Source organism: Phalangium opilio, unplaced genomic scaffold, assembly GCF_054372755.1.
Source record: "Phalangium opilio isolate 3A_F unplaced genomic scaffold, DU_Popi_V2 ptg000048l_1, whole genome shotgun sequence".
Lineage (NCBI taxonomy): Eukaryota > Metazoa > Arthropoda > Arachnida > Opiliones > Phalangiidae > Phalangium > Phalangium opilio.
Window position 1 is genome coordinate 7,105,648 of NW_028324170.1, and position 15,251 is coordinate 7,120,898.

General features: G+C 38.9%; 1 protein-coding gene and 1 long non-coding RNA gene across 4 annotated transcripts in view; one reads left to right on the plus strand and one right to left on the minus strand.

Moving 5' to 3' along the window:
* The first annotated feature begins 588 nt into the window (after positions 1-588).
* LOC149674075 (uncharacterized) lies at positions 589-1,561 on the plus strand. Of its 2 annotated transcripts, none has more exons than XR_016367006.1 (2): positions 589-699; positions 1,228-1,561. It is a non-coding gene; the product is annotated as an uncharacterized LOC149674075 (long non-coding RNA). The 2 variants fall into 2 exon arrangements; XR_016367005.1 differs by having other exon boundaries at positions 1,259-1,561.
* Positions 597-15,251, minus strand: part of LOC149674076 (uncharacterized) — a 72,512-nt gene continuing 57,857 nt past the window's right edge. The window contains exons 5-6 of one of the 2 annotated variants that reach the window (XR_016367004.1): positions 14,788-15,049; positions 597-1,371 (exon numbers count right to left, since the gene is read on the minus strand). The gene's annotated coding sequence lies outside the window, so the exon portion shown is untranslated. Of the gene's footprint in view, positions 1,372-12,635; positions 15,050-15,251 lie in introns of those variants that run through there. The other variant, XM_089839930.1, reaches the window with a different exon arrangement.

A 15,251-nucleotide genomic window follows, 5' to 3' on the forward strand; every position in this document is an offset into this window, starting at 1 on the left:
GATGATTTGAAATGGTTTGAAGGGATTTCACATTTTTTTATCCTTCTTCTTTTTGGATAACGATGGTTTACGAGATAGTAGGCCCTATATACTTTCCATGGAAAATATAACTATAATTTTCGTGAATGCCATTGATTTGTTTAAAAATTTAAAAAAATAAAAAATTATATTAAAACGAGTAGCTTCCTTTACAAGATGTAACAATACCCCATGGTGAGATATACCATCCGCGAGTTAGCTAGCCTGTATCTCTAAGCTTTTTGTTATCTTTTTTTATCCGATCAAATTCCCACACGGTCATGGCTTGCAACTTTTGTACTTCATAATAATGAATTTTAAGAATTCACACGTGAAATATGAGTTGCGATCTAAAAACCTAGAGTGCGCTAAAATCTTTTTTACTTATTTTAAGATTATAACGCAATTTTCAGGGAATACGTGAATTGATTCTTGTTTATATATTTTTTATATAAAAAATAGTCTTTCTTGCCATGGGTTCCGGTAAAAGAATATGGGTTTCTGAGGCCCTGAACTGTACACAACAGGGCCCAGAAGGTATATTGTACACGAAGAGAAAAAGCGAAAGAAATGGGAGTAGCTAAGTTATTTTCTTGTCCGGACGTCACAGCCGATAGGTCAGCTATGGAGGTGCATGACCACCTTCTTTACGAGGAAGGTGTTTGCGAACTGTACAGAAAGGTAGGTGCCAGTGGTTAAAAGAGTTTTGGCGGGAAAAATTGGCGCGGTACCTTTAAGCCGCAGCAGTAAAAAAATTCGGTATCATCATAAATCGTCAGCTATGGTGTCCTGGTGCAAAAATATACTAAGTCTCGCGTTAGGGTTCTTGGTAATCGCGGTAGTTCAGTTCTGTTCTAATCACGATTATTTTTATTACAATGAGGAATAACTAGCTATCTTACTACAGTACCAGTAACGCAAACGGCTTTACACAGAAACCATGGGGAAATATTATAGGAATCTATATCTCTATAATTAACTTTTGGACGCAATTACGAATTCCATAGCATAATGAATCTCTTGGTCTTTCAATATTTCGCGCGTCCCCGTAAAATCCCAGAACGCCACTATAATTTTCATTATCAGAAGCGCCTTATATCAACCAATAAGATTTTCCCACCTTTTACCTTTAGGTATAGCGACAGATCCAATCATAATACGTCACACCATCCTTCCTATATCCCCTCAGTGACCTAAAATACCTTTTAGACTCTAGTAACAAGGATGGTGTATATCCAAGGTACCCAAGATTCATTTTGGGAGTTTCTGGTTGAAGAGAAGTCATTGGTATGGATGGAACTGGAAAAGGTTGAAAGTTGACGGGATACTGTTGCCTTGTGGCTGCGAGCATGCCTGAAAAATTCGAGCAGAAATATAGACATAATTCAATCTACAAAAACTATATCTCTTCAATATAATTACAATAACCTTGAGAGAAAATCACTCAATCAGTTTATAGTTAGGGTTAAAAATAAGCGCTATTCTAAAACAACTAAGATGTGAGATCAATTTCAATGTCTTTCATTAGATATAACATTTTTTAGTAATATTGTGTTTACTGTTTTCAAATTTTTTTTACTAATCCACAACTTCTGTGTATAAAATTTTGAATTAAAACATAATATTTTATAAGGTTGTTTTTTTTAATTTTCTGGAAAATGTTTCCCGTGGATTTTCACATCCGAAATGAACAATTACATCGTAAACCAATCCAGGTTCCAAAGTTAGTCTACATCCTCCTTGCTCTCCGTTATACCTGCCGACATTTATCTACGGCGGAAAAGCAGAGAGGACGTTAGAATGGAAGGTTGTAACTTGTACAGTGCTTAGGTTTGGCGACCTTTTCCGAATCATATTTTCCGAGAAGATTAAACGAGGATAACCACCATGAACCCAAAGAAAAGAGCAGGGAAAAGATTCTAAAGAAAGCTCTATATATCCACCAGCACCTACACCTACACCTACACCTCTCCTAAACATACCGTATAGGAAAAACCCATCGAAAATGGGGCCGATGGGGTCGACCATTTTCTCAGTGAGTTGCAGCTTTTAGAGCCCTACTTCGTATTATAGTTCCAGATCCAATGAGGGCTAAATAGGGTCGGACTATAAATCAAGAACCCAAGGCACACACACACACGCCTAAGGCTTAAGCTATATGGCAAGCTACCTGGTGATCCCAAGCTTCCATATATATTTACGGGTTCGATTCCGACGTTTGCCCATTACATTGACAATGAAATTGAGCTGCTCCTTCTATATCAGGGCTGGGTCTCGAGGTACGTAAAAACTAGGCCTTAATATAAGGGCTAAAATGTTGCAAGTCACAGAGTATTTTGATTTCAATTATTACAATAAGAAACACCCTGAGTTGTCTGTCGGTTAGTAATGTTCTTGATAAGTAGAACTTGCAAAACATGGTTAGTAGCTTTAATATTAACAAGGTAACCATTGTTGTCACCACACTTCGAACCCGAGGCCTGATACCAGTAACCTGGCGCTATGCTCATCAGGTATCGTTTAACCAGGTCTAAAATGGTTGAAACTTTGCAACTACTCAACGGTCATTTTAAAAAATAGCTACCAGAAACATCAATAAACTGACCTTAAATTCTCGAACAATGTCGCCAAACATTCTACTTATCGTGTACATATGTCAAAGTAGGCTTATTTCAACCGCAACTAAAAAGCTACAACGTAAATCTTAACTGGAACAAATAGGCCAAAAATAAAATTTGAATGCTAAGCTTAATTATACCTTACTAAATAAATTAAATCATCAAACGTTATATACAAAGAAAAAAATTCAAAATTCAGTACTGAATCAACTCATCAAAAATCCTATAATCGAATTTAAATCAAAACAGCGCGTATAACTCAATTCGAAAAAAGAAAAAGAAGAAAAAAATATATATATCTAAAATAGAAACTAGGAAAAAGACTCGGAACGAAACCTAATAAAGATTTCCTTAAATTTGATGTATTCCTAGAAAAGGAGAAAAAATTACTAAATTTCAGGAAAAAATAGTTTCCAAGACATCTCCTAAGAAAAAGATGAAGACAATTTTGCCCGAAGACGGAGTAGAAGAGACAAGGTTTCCACGAAAAGAAAGATCTACAATTCCCCTCCCTCCTTATACGATTCGAATTCTCGTAACAAACTCGTTAATCAAGAGGTTGGGCTCGGATAGAGCAATCTCTGGCAATCTTGGCGGACTGAAGAACCCAGAGCACTAACCAGGGACCCAGCATCTATAACGGGACTAGAATAAGATAGGCTTTAAATACCTCCGACAGTAAAAGACCTAATTCAAAGGATTAAGCTAAGAATATGGTCATTTTCACGAATTTAGCGTCAACAGACTAATTTATTCACGTATGTAAGTAGATTCAAGGCACGTCTAACGCCAAAAATGTTGAGGTAAGATGGAGTAGAAATGATAATGGGCAACCTGCGACAACTTGTGCACGTCCCTACCCTTCGGTAGGCGATTGTTAAGTGCTGCCACGTAGCGCCATTATATTTGTATGGGAACTAGTCTCTATTTTAAGACAGAGGGGGCGTCCTTAACGATTTCGTACTGTACGACCCTATCTAAACGCTGAGGATGCTGGGAGGACTTCGGTGTCGTAATTGGAGGTACAGAGGCAACGTTATAGGTATAGGGGTGTCCCACTCTATCCCTCTCTACTTCAAGGTATAGCTATAGATTCTAGTCCTTTGGCGATTGATGTTCCATGATACAGAGTCTCGCTATTTGGCGCGCTCCGGGTAGTAGTAGCTGCAGCCTGCAGGGTCTGGTGCAGAGCACAGCCTCATTTAACGCTAGGTTGCATCCCAGCTGGGTGGTCTCCGATTGGTGCTCGTCAACCCCCTAAGGCGAGCGAGAACTACAGCCTTGCCTCAATCTAGCACTCTAACTACGTACTCTATATTGTTACGGTGCACCCTCGTTACTACGAGCGCGGCTATAGAGCCAAGCTATATTAAAGGCGTGCGGCGACCGAGCGCCAGAAAGCATCTTTTCTAATACGAAAGACCTAACTCGGGCAGCCTCGTAAAATTCTATTACACCCTAGAGCTATTGGTAATTGTAATTCGCGGGTAAAGGCTTCGCTTGTTTCTGTAATAGGGAGTCGGACCATCTACGACTGCCATCCTTCTACCACCCCTTCTCCTCACCCTCACCCTTTTTACATCCTTTGAATTCTGGATCGGATAGAGATGGAGAGTTTTTACCAGTGGCGTCGGAACCGGGGGGGCAGGGAGGGCTCAAGCCCCTGCTATAACGAAATGTGAGGGGGCTGCGCCCCCTCACATTTAGTTTTTAATTTTCTTAGTTTGTATTCATTTAGTTATTAAATTTTAGATTAAAAATAAAAAAATCTATATTTTAAGACCTACTGCATTACAAAAAATTGTAAAGCATATTTTAGCTATACTTTCGGAATTTCTTTAATAGTAGTCTCACCCCTTGAGAAATACCAAGAAGTTATGTCAGTATCTCAGAGAGAAGGTATAAGATGCCTTTGTATTCGCGCGCCATAGTCCCAGTCCCCCTTTCAAAATACAAGGGGGGACGTAAAAGGAGGCGCCGGGCTATTTCGCCTCTCCTCAGTCGGAAAATATGACTGTAATTTTCGTCACTCACGTCGTCGCGCTGAACCAATGAGATGCTTGTTGTAATTTAGAGACGGGGATTGACTCCGGACCTACGTTTGGACTGGACATAAAGCTGGAAATCAGGCGAATTTATACCTTCTCTCTGAGATACTAGATATAACTTCTTGGAAATACCCAGGGCCGATACTAAGTCACTTTTCCCAAAATTGGTTACTATTTGTAATTTTTTTTGGATTTTTGAGTCTTTCGGTGTTATTTATTTTCACGACCATAAAGTTAAACGTAATATATTTGTCTTATGACGGTTTAAACGCAAAAATAGCGAGATCACAGTTGATCAAAGTCCAAAATCGTGGAGCTCGCTTCGCTCGCTCAGCAATTGTTTAACTTATTATTTAAAATTAATAAAATTCAAATGAATGTTTGTTTTATTTTTGATTTAAAACGGCATCAATTGCTTTGCATTCTGTAATTGAACTTCGCCGTAAACCTTTTATGAGGTGACCTTTCCTTTGACTGGAAATATCTAAGACCATAGATTGGGCTTAATTACGACACCGACCTTTAAAATATCTTTTAAATCGGTCATCTCTGAAAACACTTCATTTCAAGAGGCCCTTTTTATAGCTTAATTTGCCCCTATTTAGTCACTTTTTGCTTACTATTTCTAAATTAATTAGTCACTTATTCAACTAAAATTGAGCGTATGAGTGAGTATCAGCCCTCAATACCTTATGCACAGTCACATTCCAGGTTAATATCCCCTTACAGTCTCATGCCTCATCCCCGGTGAATATCGCAATCCTCTTAAGCATTTGTTTCATGTCTCATCCCCGGTGTATATCTATAATTATACTATTTAATTTTATACTTGTGTAAATTACGACAACAGCTTTCAAAAGACGCTCCGGAGCAGGTTTGGGGCGTCATCCCATACATCCTCCTTGGTCTTCATCGGAGCCCGAGCCCCCCCAACTTCAAATCACTTCCGACGCCCCTGGTTTTTACTATTCCATCACTCTCTCTTCGGCTTTCATTTCTTTCGGCTTCAGAATAAAAATCAGCCTTAGAAAAACTCCATCAAAACCCTAAAATCGCGGGACATAACGATGTCATATTAATCTCATTTATCTATTACTCTAATCCTAATTGAAAGCTCTCCGATATCCGATATTAAAACAGCAAATAATACTAATTCTTTTAAATAATTAAAATCGTGAGAACACGAGTCTGAAGTACTTCCCTCGCTCATGTTTTTATTAATTTACACCAAATAACTGCATGCTCATGTGACACGAACTGCAATGGTTAAACTTCAAAACTGTATAGAAGGCTGCGTCAGTCTCTGTCTATATACTCCCAACTTTTCTAAACTTGGTTCATTAGCTAAATAACACCGCATGCACCGCGCGAAACTTCTACAAAAATGAAAAGTTTTCGGTAATAAACAACGCTGATAAAGCTGCAGTGTTCAGCTCCGTGTATACGTGGCTGTGTATCGCGTAGTATACTCGGTATATATACCTTTAGATACTTAAAAGGACCCGGGTTAGGATATACCCAAATCTAGTTAATAAGAGGAGTTCCGAAACCAGCAGGGTTTCTCCTCTAAACAATACTTCACCAAAAGGGGAAGAGAGATTTGGAAGCTCAGAATGAAATATACTTTTCCCATATAATCCAGGGGACCGTGCTAAATTAAGACACGTATAAGGGATGGTGCGGGCTGGCCTGGCTTTAAAACTATAAAGTAACGTCGCGAAAATGGCCAGCCGGGTCACGACTGATTTCGTTCTCATAGTCACGCCGCTATCTCAAATACGTCCACGCGCAACCGTTGAATGGAACAGAAACCTTAACACCACTACAATTTAAGCCCTAATTATTCTCCTATCCCTTTTCCGTCTTCATTACCTGTCTCAACACGTATCCGGCAGGGCACGGTTTGCATTCCCGCATTTGAAGAACAGTGACAGTAGCGCTGGCGCAAAATGGCGCGAAAAATGATAAATGGTTGCCGGGCAGATTTGTAATGAAATTATAACCCGGCAGAATCGAAAAGGCGCGAGGAGGGACAGAGGGGGCTTGGTTGTACGCTAGGGAAGGTTGGTTTTGAATTTATCCTGACATATTTAACTACCTTCTTGACAGGACTTTTGGGTTAAAGTAAGCCTTGGCTAACTAGCGCGAGAGATGAACGTCGTTGAGTCGTCGACGGAATTGGTTGGCGGGCCGAAAGCGGAAAAAAATTCTTCTAATTGATTATAGCGCAGTCGTTTGGAGAAGGAATTAAAACTAATTTATCGAAGGGGAGTTGGCGGGTTTGAAATTTATATAAGTTTAGGATGATGGGATGGGGGCGGAGGGCGGGAAAGCCCCAATTCACTAAGCACACGACGCGGCAGTCCAACGGGTCTCCAACCCCCCCCCCTCCTTTACACCCCATAATTGATTTACGATTAGTCCGTGTTTACTGGGACCTCTTCAGGCTAACATGGCTTGATTTTCTAGCTCGGGATGTCGTATATACTCAAAAGGGAAAAGGGAAATTTGAATTTTTCCACTAGCTAGTGGGGATTTTTCTAGCCTTCAGGGTGATTAGGGTTAGATTGGATGGTTGCAGCACCGAATGAAACCAATAGTTCAATCAACGTAGGTATATGTTGTTAGTGTTAGGAGGCAACTCGTTAAAATAAGTCTCTCGCATGCGTAGATTGTGCTGATTGGCAGGTACGTAATCAATTTGTTGTCGAAAGTTCCGAAATTTAGATTATATAATATCTCGCTATCTGCAAATTATAGGCACGCGCGACTACACTATCTCAAATGAGATGAGCGAATAATTCCAATTTTTTTTTAGATTTGTCTATTTGTAAAAATATCAAATTTATATTAAGTTTGTTCATTTAACGACTGAAACAAAAAATATATATAGAAAATAAAGCTGAAATTCGATTTCAGTCTACTAATTTGACTATTAGGACGTTTTGATGACGTCATTACTCATTAGGGTGGTGGCGATATAAAGCGAATATTAGGCTTAGGTGTAATTAGGCTTAAGGGCAAGTGGGTTTCAAAGGTAATTTAGCCGTCGTCATGGCAATGCCAGCACCAAAAAAAAGAGAGAGTGAAAAACATTAACGAGAGGATCCTTCGGAAATTTTGCCCTCTCCTCCCGTACTGTCTTCCCAAATTTGGCTCATTAGGTTTTGTCACCGAACATTCCCTTGCCTCTTTCTCTCGCTCTCTCTCTCTCAACCCATTCCCCTCATGGCCCTTCCCTTATTTGCGTAAAGAGTGCATCCATTGCCAGAGCCCCAAGAGCTTTTGAATATATTTTCCATGGCGGCGCAAATTATCAGGAATGATGAAGAATGGTCCTTAAAGAGGCGAGCGTCAAATAACTACAGCAGTATTTGCATGATGAACTTTAAAAGAGTAACATGCAATTGCCATAATTGTCTGTCGTTTCAAGAGCATTCAGTAAAGAACTTTAAGTTGTCACTGTGAGCTGTCAAATTATTATAATAAGAAAGATACGGCTTCATTTGCCCGAGTTTCTTGCCAAGGGTTCATGGGTTTCTGAGACCCTGAATTGTACAATAATACAACAGAGCCCGGAAGGTCACAGGTATAATGACACCTATGGAAGGCGGCAGAAACGGAACAGCCAAGTTATTTTCTTCTCCGGAGGCTGCAGATCAGCGTGACCACCTTCTTGCGTTTGCGATTTTTTGGAGAAAGGTGCCAGTTGTTAGAAGAGTTTTGGTAATAACAATTGGTGCTGTATTTTAAGCCGCGAAGGTAAAACTGCATCATGCTAATTAATAAGTCATCTCTAAGGAATATTTAAACTCCATCTGAAAATTTAGAAATATGCAAATTGACTTCGCACCACTCAATATGGTAATTAAAACTCAAGAAAAATTTTAGCCAATTTAACTAATCTTAACAATTTATTGCGGATAGGCATCAGGGACTTTATATAAAAGGAAACGGCAGTGCTAGCAAGTACTACGCGGCCATATATAGGCGGTGACGTCATTAGTAAAGTTAACCATTAAAGGTTCAGACATAAATGAAAATTGGTCCTCAAGGCAAGAATCTGGCACCGTTATAAATAAATGTCAATTTTCTCCAAAACTTGGCGCGTTTTTCTCTCCCGCGCCAATAGCATTTTTTTTTATACCCGTTCTGATCTTAACGAAGTAGCTGTCAAGTTTAAGTTAGAAAATCATAGATCAAGTCTCACAGCGAAGAAGCGGGGGTTGCCGGGTTGCCAGCATGCGGGGGAAGGGGAAAACAAGGCTGTTCCTTTTTTTAGGTCGTTTGTCGTCATTGTCGTCATTCTTACAAGAAAGACCCTTCACCAATAAATAAGGCAAATTAATGGCGACGTTCTAGCTCCAATAATAAAAGAGCAAGCTTGTAAGAATGCCTACGCGTTCTGGCGCAATTAGGGTAGGGGGAACCAAGGAGTATATACGTATGGATGGTGTGATGTATAGATTCAAAGCCCAAATCTGTGTGATGTAATCAATGCTTTAGCTAACTTTGGTCGCCATTAACGTGGGTGCGGTTAATAGATTGGAGACATTTGATCATTGCGCAAGTATGACAAGTCAATCATTACAATAATTTCTCGGTTATCGAACAAGTGCTTTCTCAGTGAAAATCTGCAGTTTACCACTAAACTCACTTATCATATGTACAATATCGCGCATGCCTTGGGGTATCGACACCTACTTCCTCGGTGTTTTAGGTGACTAGCAGTTATAGTGATGACACGCAGTAGATGATGGTTTATAGTCCGGTGATATCTGTAACCCTTTTTCATGAATGAGCGTATTCGTAGCAAATATTCCTAGGACCAATACTTATGGAATCAAAAGTAAAACAGAAACACCCTTTTACATAGACTGATTAAACATTAACAAATGCAGTTTCCACCCTCATGGCATTCACTTTTCAAGTCCCCAAAAACAAAAAGAGCTAGGGAAAACCTCAAAACGTATTGACGTCTTTATCTGTTAGCCCGCAAAAGGCGATAAATGGCAACTTTGTCGAGTTCGGCAACACTGCAGCGACCGAATAAGTATGCCAAGAATAAAAGGTGACAGGAGCAATCTTAAGTCCAGCCGTCCGAAAAGCGTCTCAACTGCACTGCTGGGTTTTTGGGAGTCAAGCAGTCAATGTAGTGTCCCATGGGGAGTCACCGTAAGAGAGAAACGTAAGAAACCTGTTCTGGAACTCGGGAAGGATCGAGTTCTGTTCATGGGATGGTTTCGATATAGCTATCTGCATGGACGCTCTCATTCGCGCCGCCCGAAATAAGAGCAGGCAGCGGAAAAGATAGGGACTTTGGCTTGACATAAATCAAGAATGAGTCCTCGCATTCTGTTCTAGCTTTGACCATACCAAAGTCCACCGTATATCCCACCCCATCCCCGTGCCCTAACACTTACAAATGAAAGCCTAATGAGGCGACCAAGGCTTAAGAAGCCTCTCTTACGTTTTTCCTATCTTCTTCAAGAATAAAGGGGGTAACCGAGTGATAATGCCGTATTTTTATTATCACTGGAATAGAGAACCGAGTGCTAAGAGATACGGTTCAGTTCCTCATCCGGTCTCGGCCCTCAAAATTTACAAGAATTATGTCGACTCTTGTCATCGCGTTTATAACAAGGATGCCAACGTAATGTAAAACAACCTTCACCAAAATTTGGCATTATCAATTGATGGTAATTTTGATTGAAAAGGAATTTTGCATTGAATTGTGTCAGAAATTTAACTGCATCAGGATTTATTTTTCTTAATCGGAAAAGCCATTTATAAATTGGCCCTCAACGTATAGCAGGACGTGAAAGAGAAAAGGATTAAAGATAATTAAGAAGTTTAAGTTCGTTGAGCGGAATGCTAGATTCTTCCGAAACCTTTTAGGTTTCCTTTTCCTTTTTTTTAAGCCTAGGCTTAGGGAATTTTCTTAAGCTAGTCGAGCATGACACCCTACCACTTTCTCACCCGATCTTAATCGCTAAGTGCATGGTGGTAAAAGCTATATTCCTCAGGGGTCCCTATAGGAATTTCACACTATTCGGTTTAGCCCTTTTCTTAAGAAACAAGAAACTGACCGAAAAACGTCCATGAAAACGTGTAGTCATCTCTAAGGACGTAAGATCTTTCAAATTTGGCGTTAGAAAAATCAAAACTTTTACTTCTATAGATTTCATCTTACTTTCAAATTTAGTCACTTAAAATATATATATAAATATAATAATAATAAAAAAAATATTTAATAATCCTAAAATAGATCTTATGGATTGAGTACAAAAATAAAGACGAGGGAATATTATTTTAAGCAAAGGTCTAACTTAGTCTATATTTCCTCAGAAACAAAATAGCGCAAGTTTTACCTATAGATCCAAAGCTATATTTACACTACCCTAGTTATCCTATCCACTTATTTATAAAGATAATCCCTCATATTTTTGCCTGGTTTTTAGCCACAGAAACTTTAAGGCTTAGGGGGAAACAAATAGAACGCAGTTGGGGCAAAATATCCGGAAAGCTTATGTCAGAAATCGATAAATCCGACGTTATAACCAATTACTCAAAAATTATTTCGGTAAAATTCAGAGGATAACAAACAAAATTACAAGAATTGAATTTGGGAACAAACCGATAAAAATTATCTTTTTTTAGACCGACACAATATAAACTTTGGTAGAGACTCAAATGACCGACGCTCAATATTAGAAATACAATATTCAGTTTGCAGTAAAAACAAATGTGTTGCCAGACATTTTTTGAAGGCTTACCGACAGCAGGCTGGGAACTTTGGTAGAGACTCAAATGACTGACGCTCAATATTAGAAACGCAGTATTCAGTTTGCAGTAAAAACAAATGTGTTGCCAGACATTTTTTGAAGGCTTACCGACAGCAGGTTGGGAAATAAGGATTTTGATTTAAACCGGACAAAGTCGAATGAAAACGATTGAAACATTTTGTCAAGGACTTTAAAATTTTAAATTATTCAACGACAAATCGAAAGCAAAAAAATCATTCCTGGCTAAGGGAGGGACGATAATTACGTGAACCGAACCGAACCAGCACTATTGGTTCAAAATAAACCTTTTTCTAGGCTAATACAGCGATCCAGGATAGTTTTCTAAGCTGACGATAAGTAATACTCTTGCTGGATAATATAGCAACCTCCATCAGGACTACTATTTGTCTATTATTAGCGTCAACCCACGGTTAACCTCAAAAACATGGCCTGAAACAGTTGACCGTCCCTAGAGACGTAGAAAAAAGGGTTGAAATTACGTAAATACATATCGGATTATATCTTCCAGTTAGTTTACTGCTGCTGCTCAAAGGAAAAACGGGGCCGCGTTGCTATTTTTGTAAAAACGAGCCATAAAAAAGCGTGGGCCCTTTCGCTATCTAAACACTAGTTCTTCTTTAAATAAATAATATCTCTAGAGAATTAAACTTCTCCGGAGCCCAAAGAAGGTAAGACGATCCGTTCTATACTAGGAGCCTCGGGCGCTAGAAACGAAAAAAAGGGGGGGGGGGGCTAATCCTGATGGAAAATAAACTACTTCTTACCGCATGCAAGTTCTATACGCAAGCCTAAACATAAACCCAATCCTCCAGTTGTCTCTATTGGACAACCTGATCCAGCTTTATTTAGAGGTTAATAATGAAAAGTCTTACAGTTACTGAAAAGTATATCGGTGTTTCTGATAAGTTTGGAATAAATTAAGTGGGATATGTTATTTGGATGCACGATTTTGATTCGAAAATGTTCCATAACATTTTGCCCTAAGGGCCACTGTTTTCGAGTTAAGATTGTCCATAGTATTTTACGGGTGACCCATTAAATTTAATTAAGAAACTGATAGACAATGATTGCTAATTTAATTAAGGGGTCATCTCTTAACTTTTCAGACACACCCTTTATAGTGATAAGTGAGTTTAGTGGGAAAATGTTGGGGATTTTCACTCAGAATGCTAATTTAATACCATTTATGTATGGTCTCTGCCTGATAATTTTCTCTAGGTTTCAATTTTCAAATCGTCATTGACTGTTAGGTAGAATGAATTATCATTATTGAGGCGAAAAGCAACAATTTTTCGAAAACTATGCGGCCTACTGCATGGTTAAGGGTAAGAAATCCTTTAGTTTTGTTTCTTGTCACAATGCAAGAAGCACTCTGGGAAATCAGAGAAGAATAAGATGGAATGAGATGAACTTAGAGCCGAAACACTTTTCTTATGGTATAGGGTAGGATTGCATCTGGTTTAATTCAACAAATAAAACTTCTGGAAGTTTTCAAACTCCAAACAGGCTAACATAATAAAATCCCAGACAATTCAATAGAGTATAATAAAAACTTTTGATAAACGACCAAAACAAGAAAACTGAATTCCCCAGTCAATTGCTATGGAGCAGATTACGTTTATGTCTACAGTACACCGAGGGAAATGCCACGAACGCGAGCCTGCTTCCAGACTTTCCAGTCAAGCCTAAATTGAAAACACGCAAAACAAGTTGGGAAATCCAAAATAATACATCTCCACGCATCAAGATGGTTGCAAAACCTAACTGAACCGAGCCCCCTTTCCCTGATCAGTAGATGTTGGTTTAGAAGCCAATGTTTTGCAGATTTGAATCCATGTGGAATAGATGTTGGTTTAGAAGCCAATGTTTTGCAGATTTGAACCCATGTGGAATAGATGAAGACCAGTAGACGATGAAGTAGAAGTCAATGTTTGCAGATTCGTGTCCTCGAGGAATTGACAAAGACCACTAAACGATGAAGTAGAAGCCAATGTTTGCAGATTGGAGCCTATACGTAGACCCGCAGAAGGTGGATGAACAAGTAAAGTATACAGACAGCATAGTGGCCAGTAATAAGGTAACATAGTAGATTGGATAGAAAATGTAGTGAAATAATTTCCTAAATTTGCTGAAACTACAAAAGTTTGATCCAATTAGCAATCCACAAGTAACAGACAGACAGAGACAATCATTGCAAGATCTCTCGGAGAAGAGAGTGTACTAGTAGAGGTAAAAAGTAAAGCAATGTCTACTCTGGATAACTGGAAAGTTTCCCGCGACTTATATTGTCTAGCCTCGCCGACTAAATTATATAGAGATAATTAGATGAACCCCTCCCCCTTCCCCGAAATGAATGTGACCGTACAAATTAAGGAAGGGGCGGGGACGATGAGGCAAATTCCATTATAGGAGAGATTGGGTTAGAGATTTTTAAAGTACATGGCCCAGATTCAAAGAGGAGTTGGAATTACACCAGGAATGTAATTGGTGAATGGATAGCGGAGTCTGCTCTCGTTAAGTAAAATTGCCTTCTTCCAAATTATTTTTAAAGATAAACATTGCTAAACCCCATAGATGCCGTTGGAAATATTGAAAATGAAGGCAATATTTTTGTCGCTATCGTTGCTTTGAAAAGGAACTCTCTTTAAAAGGGATAAAAGCTACAGTGTACGATGCTGTAAAAAAGCAACAAATAAGTGTCATTTACTTCACAATGTCGCAAAAGGCTATTTAAACTCAATTTCTTTAAAACGTTACTTCTCAAAACGTCAAAACCTTTCTATTTCTCATATTTCATTGGAAAAAATGTTTAAACCCAAAAAAATAATGATCGATTTATACGCTATGCTATCCCTTTGAGGCATCTGGGACCCTTCTTACTTCATGCAGGTAGATACAGAGCAATTTTAAAAACCATGTTAACAAAGTACATATATATATATATAACTACACAAGTATAACAGTCAAGGTATACAGGAAAAAAATAACTTCATTCTATTGGCGTATAATTTCCCCATAAAGCCAAGCGCAGCTTCAAAAAGCCCCACGTACACATAGAAACAAGTCAACCCTCGTCACCCAAAGAATATTATTTTTCCTCCAAAAACACCACGCACCAACCAACGAAGCGTATTCCCTTAACGTAAGACATAACGAATATAGCCTTCCCATGTCCCTACACATATATATATATATAGCCTTCCCATCTTTCCCCCGCTGTAGAAGAAATTGAATTTTTTCCTTCTTGTCTATTCCCCTTTTTCTTTAGTACAGTAGTAAGCTTACATAGTTTCCTACCGTGTAAGAAGCAGAAGCCAAGCCAACCGGGGTCTCTCTCTCTCTCTCTGTAAGATTTCGAGAAAAGGGCCAGAGCTATTTCCGTTTCCGGTCGAAATTCTCCCTTCCTCTAGTCTTTTTCGACGGTCCATCCTTGCTACTGGGTCCGCTATAACGTTGTATAAAAGCTCCCTCTATCGGAGATCCGGGAGAACTCACCAGAAAGCGAGCCAAGGAATAACAAGAAGATCACAACAACTTGGACTTCATATATTACAAAAATCTATAAAAATTTTAAAAAATATGTAAAATAATAATTCAATTAAATAGTAGCGCCTAGATTTCCTCTATTGCTTTGGCATTCCTCTAATACTCTATACAAGATGCGCAATTACTATAGCGAATACCAATCATAGCAAGCCGCTATATAACTAACTATACAGGGTGTTTTTGAAAAGTCCATCAATAATGAAGGGACGTGTTTA